Source organism: Phragmites australis, chromosome 11, assembly GCF_958298935.1.
Source record: "Phragmites australis chromosome 11, lpPhrAust1.1, whole genome shotgun sequence".
NCBI classification, from domain to species: domain Eukaryota; kingdom Viridiplantae; phylum Streptophyta; class Magnoliopsida; order Poales; family Poaceae; genus Phragmites; species Phragmites australis.
Genome location: NC_084931.1, coordinates 30,922,074 through 30,928,073, shown reverse-complemented (window position 1 = coordinate 30,928,073; position 6,000 = coordinate 30,922,074).

Genomic DNA, 6,000 nt, shown 5'->3' with positions numbered 1-6,000 from the left:
GTTGGGGGTTTGGGCTACCTCACAGCTAGTACCAGACTGCCAGTGTATAGTGTACCACCTGTACATAGAGGGATTAAATTTTTTTAGAATTTAGAAAGAGAACGAAATGTTTAATTTTAAATTTCTCTTTCACTAACCCATGAGAACCATAGAGCAGATGATAAAAAATAATCAAAATTTTACAAATGTTGGTGTTTTCACTATTGAACGAAAAAAAATTATAAAACAAAATTGAAACCCATGTACAATCTTCCTCCCGGTTCACTCTGCCTCTAAAAATCTCAGTGTTTTCTGCTTGTAACTACAGTGACAATGTTCACGTAAGTTTATTGCAACTAAGGTTGAAAATTCATCGGTTACCGGTCAATAACCGCGATTACCGAGCCTATCGGTCTGCGTCGATATCATAATGTGACCGGTTTTCAAATTTGAATTAAAAAATCAAAAAATGCTAAAAAAACTAGAGACAATTCTAAGAACTTATGTGAAAAAAAAATCAAAAATAATATCGTTTACATCATATTCTATAGGAAGAAAGTTTGAAAAAAAAAAGGAAAACTTGAAATGTGCAACTTATTTTATTAACTTATGTTAAGAAAAAGTTATACATGTTAACACATATATTTCTTGTGTAGGATGTATCTTAAGATGATCTTTATAATTGGCTTCACTTTATTTAGAGTTTTATTAATTTCTACATGATTTTAACAAAGTTCACAAGCATAAAGTGGATATATTATAAAATAGTATTGTAATTAACTTTTTCATATATACCATTTATTTTTCCTACATAAAGTATAGTATAAGTAAACTAATAAAAATAGTTTCACTAATTTTGGAGTGTGATGGGTTAGTTATGAATTAATCTAGTTACAACATATTTATTGATTTCATATATTTTATTAGTTCGTGTATTTTTAGAAGATATAGGATCATGTAAGAAGACTAAAAAAAAATAGGTTTAACTAGGTTTCAAAGAGTTAACTACGCATTTAACTTGATTTAGTAAATATATTTTCTCACAGAAAATATTCAAGTTTTTTATGAGTACAAATACTTTTATCATGTAGATCATGTTACAATAAAACTAACAAAATTAGTTTCATTCAATTTGAAGCTCGGATAAATTAGTTATTGATTTTACAAGGTTAAATCATTTTTGGATTTTTTTGGTTGAACTTCATCGGTTACCAAGAAATGCGTTCAGGAAATTCGATCGGTTACCCATGAATATGGGAAATGCGGAAAAATCGATCGATAAATTGGTCAATTTGGTCGGTTACCGGTGAAATTCGACCAGTTACCGTTCGGTCGATTCGGTTTGAATTTGCCATGAATTGTAAATTTGACCAAGTGAATTTATCCGAATTCTCACCGAATTTTAATCGGTTTTTTTAACCACATGTTTCTGATTACCATTGAGGACCGGTTTTCGGGGTCAAATGAATTTGTGAACCTTGATTGCAACTGCAGTGTCGGTGTTCACATGATCATGTCTGTGTAATTTTGTGGAAACAACAATACTGGACTGAGAAATCCGGATATGGGGATGAGCCCCTATGTGACACAAGCATCAAGCATGGGCTGAAACGTTTTTCTTCCTTGATGTTGCTTCGAAAGATTGGTGTGCTGCCATGCTTTTATTTGGTTGTCTTTTTTTAAAATACTAGTATAATTTATAGACACACGAATATATTTATCACCATACGTATACATTTATAACGTCTACTGAAGATCAAAGATGCGAAGTTTAAAAATTAACAAAGTCAACACAGACACCTCGTTTACTATAAAAAATTATGTTTTAATGAGATATATAAGAAGCAAATTTAGAGTTTTGTACAACCACCTTTATTTGGTTCTCTAATTGTTTTAGTTTTTTAGTTTGAAACATGCTACCCTTCTAGAATTCATTTTTTCCATCCCCTCACATGACGGGATGGTTAAGATCACATTTGATACTCGTGATAGTGTGTTACAACGAAAATTCTGTTAGCAAGATCTCTTGAGGTAGTTTTTGTTCTGTGACTTCGTTGATTTGAATTTTTCGACAAGGTAACCCTTTTCCCATCATCACCGAAGTGACAGAAAATGCAGCTCGAAATTACATGCAACGACATATAGGAAGGGGAAAACGAAATAGGCTAAGACAGACATAAAAATAAAATCCCTCACACACGAGGATATAGAAGAAATAGAAACATAGGTAAAAAATAGCCACCATATTAGGCTATCTCCAACCGAATTTCTTTATGATTTCGTTTCCTTTGCGAAGAGATTCTCAATCCTTTTAGCGCTCTGATCATTTTTCTTCATAATTTCCGTCATGAAGGGGAAGGTATTCTCACATTCATTTTCTTCACTATAGGATTTTTGTCTTCTTTCACTTTCATGAATCATTTTGAAGAGAAATTATTGAAGATAAAGTGAAAATAATTTTATTGACTTGGAGCGTCCATCGTGTTTATGCTTTATGGTCCATACGAGAGCATGCCATTAACTTCAGATTATTACTGCCTCATAAATCATAAACAAACAGAAAGTACGAGTAGCATTACGGTATTGTCAGATCATGCATTACTGCTCCCATCACAGTGTGTGGGCACAGTGTCGCACGAACTGTACGAGTGGGACGGCGACTCATGTCTCACATGTCCCCCTGTTGTTTCCCCATCGGACGGACAGCACGCAGCAGCCACTCCGTTCTCCGCGCCGCAATAATCGTTACCCACCGGCCGTCCGGTTGCTCCCTTTAATAAGAATTTTAAAAAATCATTATTTTTATTATAAATTTAGATATTAATTAATTTTATTTTACATGAACCCTTTATTTAGGTATTTAATTTTTATAATAATTTTTTTTCTAAAACTATATTTGATATGGATATTTCTTTTTCTGTCCTAACCTCATTTTTACTTATTATTAATTTTATTTTATTTGAACTCTTTATTTAGATATTTTGTTTCTCAAACTTTATGAAAATAAATGAATTTTTTTTTATTAATATAGTAATTTTATGACATGAGAGTTAACATGATGCCTCCTTTTAACAGTTAAATAATAATGTAATAGATACATGTCATTTTAGAAAATATTTGGTCAACCTTTTAAAACTTTAACTACTAATATTTTTAAAATATTTAGTTTGAAAACCTTAAAATCGTAAGTGTAGATTTATTTTGAAAAACGATTGCATAATATCATAAAATCAATGTGCTTTATAAATATATTTAATAAAAATATTAGTTAAAACTATATATTAGAGATTGTATTTATTGAAAATTACGTGTATTTATAATTGAAGGGAGTAACTTAATTGTGTTACTATGTACTATAGTGTCTGTCATGTATTCGTGGGGAGAAAGCGAGCATCCATCTTTTGTTCGGTACCTGGTCGGCAACGAGCCTGGCAGTCTGTGAAACTGGCACGGACAACGAGGAATATCACACGCCGTTTTCCCTCCACTGCAGTTCCAAACTGAGGTGCAGAGAGACTGAGAGAGGTGTGAACCATTCGATCTGGTATTAATAAAATAGATAATATACAGAATTTATATCATAAAAATAAAAATATATTATTCTATTTGTAAATATAGTATATGTATGTGACATCTTATTTATTAAAAATAGGTTTCTGTTACATCGTGAAACGAAAGAATGAGACTCGGGTGTTTTTAGCATCTCATATACCAAATACGATACTATATACTATATTCGACATATGCGGTGTCAAAAACAAACCATACAAATCGAATACACACGAGTCTCACGTTGCTGGCATCGAATACGCTTGCTAAACAAAATGATAAGTTAAAACGTGCAAGTGGGTGGCCGCTAGGTGACGGTGCTCCTCCATCACCAAAGAATAGGAAAAATAAATGCTTGCACATTTTGTTTTGCAGTGGTGAACTATCGGATGGAGAATATATTTAGTATCTAATGTGCCGAATATGATATTATGCATCGTATTTAATATCTGAGGTGATGAATACAGTCGGTTTTTGGTATTTTATATGTCGAATATGGTGCATAATGTTGTTTCGACATATGACATGTCAAAAACGTTCAGATCCTCTTTTTTCGACGGACGGTATATCAAAAATCTATTTTCGATGAATGAGATGTTAAATACTTATATTATATTTATAAATATGATAACATATTATTTATTTTTATAATATAAATTCGGTATATTATCTATTTTACCAAATGATCAGATAATCAATGATCAGATGGAATGCATGATGGACTACGGCCCCCGCGCCTGGATGCGTGCAGGTGCAGCCGCTACACGGACAGAAGCGTCAGCAGTTGCTCCTCTTCCTTCGCTATGATAATCACTGTCGCCTGTCGGCGATCAGAGTACCAAATTGTATCATCAGTACCAGACGTACCGGAGACCTAAAAGTAAATCCCCGGCAGTGGCAAAACAGTACTCCGGTGGAGTAGCGAGGAGGAACCTCATGACAGCATGAAAATCAGCGCTGGAAATTATTCTAATGCCGTTACCATGAGCTACCTACTAGCTTTTATTTCATAAAGATAGAGTAAAAAAAATAAAGGTAAAGATAAAAGCTAGCAGACATAAAGTGAAATCTTAGAGAGCTATTTTTTCATAAAAAAGCTCTAAGCACGAAGTAGATCTACCTCATCACCTATACTCTGTAGGTAAAAATCCAAAATTAGATAATATATATGAGTGTATTTACCAAAATAGGCAACATGTAGTCGTATTTATTAATTTAGCATCAGCATTCGGCGCACGGTGTACCGAAAATAAATTTTCGGTGGCCTTTTGGTACACGGTGTACCGAAAATCTATTTTTGATATACGGCATTTTCGGTACCGACATGATCTTGTACCGAAAAAGCAGACGCGACATAATCGTGTACCGAAAAAGTGTTTTTCGGTACACGGCACCGTGTGCCGAAAATAGCTTTTTCGATAAATGGTGTACCGAAAATCACCGTGTGCCGAAGACGAATGCTCAATTAATAAATACAAATATATGTTATCTATTTCGACAAATACGCTCAGATGTGTTGTCTAATTTTGAATTTTGACCATACTATGTGGGATATAAGAAATTGGAAAAGGTAAAACTCATATAAATTTTATTAGTAAGAAGTATACTCTAATGGTTGAAGCTGCCCTAAGTCTAGACCATTTGGTAGAAGGCTGCCTAATATGCTCTAGTACTGATAGTCTTATAGTACTAGGGTAGTGACCTGCCGCCTGTCGGTATGAGTAGTGCATAATGAATCAATGATTGGTTACCGGTAGGAGGTAGATGTGGAATCTCGCGTAACCCTTCGTTGATATTGACAAAGTTATGCGAGGAATCCGTGCACAAATGAAACAATATGCAACCACCACTACGCACTCCGAGTCTCATCTGGCTCAACTTCGCGTGCCTCCGTCCCGTTCCTCGCGTCCAGGCGCACGCGATCACGCATCCCGGCGTTCCGCACAGTCTGTCATGCAGCAACAGATGAAGACAGTCGCGTTGAAACGAAGTACATTGCAGCGTACTCTATTTGGGCACGAAATTTGGGATAAGTCTGCCGTAAGTTGCTGCGCACGCGTACGTTGTTGCGCCGAGATTGTCACCGTCTTTCTGCAAGTCCCAGGACGTCGGAGGAACGCGGCAGCATCGCTCTGGAAGGTAGAGGAAGAACCACAGAAATGGTCCAGCTTGAACAGTACTCCGGCGAAATTAGCGATCATCTGGGTCGCACAATGGACTGGCCATGTCCTGCTGTTACGGAGTGGGCTCTACGGGTGTCTAGTTGTCTACTGTCTGATCCTATTCTTAACAGTGTCTGATTAAATATACCATGCCAGTTTGGCAGATCCATTCTTTCCTCGACGGTCAGATCTCAGATCCGAGATCATGCCGCGCGGTTCTAAGAAGCCTGAACGATCATGCACAGCCGTGGTCCTACATTTTGTTTTGCAGTGGTGAACCATCAGATGGAGAATGTATTCAGCATCTAAT